The sequence below is a fragment of the Cebus imitator genome, unplaced genomic scaffold (assembly GCF_001604975.1).
Source record: "Cebus imitator isolate Cc_AM_T3 unplaced genomic scaffold, Cebus_imitator-1.0 Scaffold9, whole genome shotgun sequence".
Classification (NCBI taxonomy): Eukaryota; Metazoa; Chordata; class Mammalia; order Primates; family Cebidae; genus Cebus; species Cebus imitator.
The window spans coordinates 12,634,564-12,637,750 of NW_016107324.1; the positions used below are offsets into that span (position 1 = coordinate 12,634,564).

The following is a 3,187-nucleotide window of genomic DNA, read 5'->3' on the forward strand; positions in this document are numbered from 1 at the left end:
GAGACAGAGTCTTGCTCTGTTGCTCAGTGGCCTAATCTTGGCCTACTGCAACCTCTGTCTCCTGGATTCAAGTGATTGTCCTGCCTTAGCCTCCTCTCAGCTGGGATTATAGGCATATGCCGCCACGCCCAGGTAATTTTTGTATTTGTAGCAGAAATGGGATTTCACCATGTTGGCCAGGCTGGTCTTGAACTCCTGACCTCAAGTGATCTGCCTCGGCCTCCTAAAGTGCTGGGATTACAGGCTTGAGCCACTGTGCCCAGCCTGTTTTTTTTCTTTACTTGTGTATTCCAAATCCCAGAAATATTTCTTTTAAAATACTGCTTTATTTTCATTTTTAAAATGTTTTAAAAACATTTTTGTTCATGTTTTTACTATTTTGGAGACATTATGAAAAGCATTTGCTTTTCATGAAAATTTTTGTAACTTTTATAGTCCATATTAAAGTCTGTGTCTAGCACACTACATTTAGTGTTAAACTTATTACTTTCTTTCTTAAAATGTATTTTTTATTTTTATTTTTATTCATTTTTAATTTATTTATTTTTAATTGTATTTTTTATTTTTATGTTTGGAGATAGGGTCTTGCTCTTTTGCCTGGGCTGGAGTGCAGTGGTGCTATCACAGCTCACTGTAGCCTTGGCCTCCTGGGCTCAAGGGTGTCTCCCACCTCAGCCTTCTGAGTAGCTGGGACCATAGGTACTCACCACCACAACTGCTAATTTTTGTATTTTTTGTGGAAATGGGGTTTCACTATGTTGCCCAGACTGATCTTGAACTCTTTGGTCAAACAGTCTTCCTACCTTGGCCTTCCAAAGTGATGGGATTACAGTCATGAGTTACCGTGCCAGGCCCATTTAATATTTTATATGGTGCTTTCTAAAGTATATTTCTGGAAACAGCAGGCCTCTTAGATAGTTTGATGGAGGGAAAAGATTCCATGGTCATGAATAAGTTTGAAAAACACCAAATGCTGTCTGTCTTCTGTTGCTATAATGAAACACCTGAGACTGGATAGTTTATAAATAAAAGAAATTTATTTTTTAACAGTGTAGGAGGCTGGGAAGCCCAAGGTCAAGGGGCTACATCTGGTGAGGGCTTTCTGGAGGGGACTCTGAAGAGTCCCGAGGCAACACAGAGTATCACATTGCCAGGAGGCTTACAAAAGAGAACCAAAATAGTTTTTATAACAGACCCACTCTCATGATCACTAATGCACTCCTGTGATAACTCATTAATCCATTAGCTCATAATTCGTAGTTCATGAATGGACTAATCCATTCATGAGGGCAGAGCCCTTATGACTCAGTCACTTCTTAAAGGTCCTACTTCTTGATACTGTTACATTGGGTATTAAGTTTTAACATGTGTTTTGGAGAGGACAGATATTCAAACCATAGCATGCCATTAATCCCTGTCCCCACTAACATGGAAATTCACATGTTACCATATTAAAGGTTCCAAGAAGTCCTCTAGTTAGGATACCTATTTTATTCTGTTTAACCCAGCACTTTGCAAACTTATATGACCATTAGCATTTTTTAAAGTAATACCTGTTATTTCCCTATGGAAGATAGTTTGGGAAACACTACCATAATTAAATAAATAAAATAATGATTGTGACTTAATATTTATTGAGCACATACTGTGTACCAGGCATTATTCTAAGCACTTTATTGAATTAACTTATTTAATCCTTACACCTATGATATGAAGTAGATGCAGTTATTATTCTCATTTTGCAGATGTGGAAACAGAAGTATATCAAGTTAAAATAGGCCACTGAGAATGATGACAGAAGTAGGAATGGGGAAGGTAGAGAGGCAATGAAGCTAAGGTCTTCATGCATGAGAGAGGGTGAAACAACTAGGGAAGGGGCGAGGATAGTTTTAAGAAAATGGCAAATAGTGGTTTTGAAGGAGAGGAGGTGGGGAAATAGAAATGATCTGTAAATGGCAGTGGCGAGCAAGGAGGTATCTCATCTCAGAATTCTTGAATGGAGGTTTGGCTGAAAGAAACCAGCGTCTGCTAGAAAGAGCTTTAGGAAATGTGAGATGTACTGGGGATGTCTACGATTCATTCATTGAAGGAAGAGAAGTGGAGAGAGGATCATAGATTGTTTTGGAACTGTTGAATTTCAGGTGTTTGTGGTAAATCAAAGGGGAAGGCTTTAGTAGAAATTTGTGTGAGCTGAATCATCATTGTATTCTTGGTAGATAGGTAAGGATGAGTGTGGTGAGACTGACCAGGGAAAGTGTGTGAGAATGGAAAAGGAATAAAATCAGAGTCCTGGGAAATACTGATTTTAAAGGAACATGCAGAGAAGGAGGAACTCAAAGAAGCATAAGTAGAAGTAGACAAAGAGGTAGACTAAAAGAAAGAAAAAACGATTTTATGGATTTTAAAGGGGGAGAGATTTTCGTGAAGAAAGGGATCAGAGATAATTATTTAATCATTTTATAGTGTTATCTAAATATGTCTGTATATGTGTCATTATATTCTGTCTCCCCATGGGGATTCTTTTTTTTTTTTTTTTTTGAGATGGAGTCTTGTCCAGACTGGATTGCAGTGGCACGATCTCAGCTCACTGCAAACTCCGCCTCCCAGGTTTACAAGTGATTCTCTTGCCTCAGCCTCTCAAGTAGCTGGGACTACAGGAGTGCGTCACCATGCCTGTTTTTTTAAATTTTTTTAGTAGATATGTGGTTTTACCACGATGGCCAGACTGGTCTTGAACTCCTGACCTCAAGTGATCCACTTGCCTCTGCCTCCCAAAGTGCTGGAATTACAGGTGTGAGCCTCTGTGCCTGGCCTCCCAAAAGGGATTCTAAACTCTGTGAGGGAAGGGTCTATCTTATATGTCTCCATATTCTCTCTGGCAATTAACATAATATTGCATGAACATTCTAGACTAGGAAGGTAGATGTGTTATACTCATGCTATAATTTCTCTATGCTGTGTCAATAGTGGATATTGCTGATTGGTCTTAGAATTTTTCCCCACTGAGTCTGGGATTTAGCCTCAGAAGGCTTATTAAAACTGAGCACCAGGCAGCTACTACCAATTCGTTAAAGTAAGCATCTGAGATAAAGCCAGTTTGACTTTCTTGTGGTCTGTAGATACTTATAACCTTTTTGGCCTTCATTTTTCCAAATGGTAATACTATTTTAGCCTTTTTTTTTTTTTT

The 3,187-nt window shown here is 38.7% G+C and overlaps 1 protein-coding gene across 3 annotated transcripts in view; it reads left to right on the forward strand.

The window, feature by feature from the left end:
- Positions 1–3,187, forward strand: part of TP53BP1 (tumor protein p53 binding protein 1) — a 91,311-nt gene that overhangs the window by 68,231 nt on the left and 19,893 nt on the right. The window lies entirely within an intron of this gene.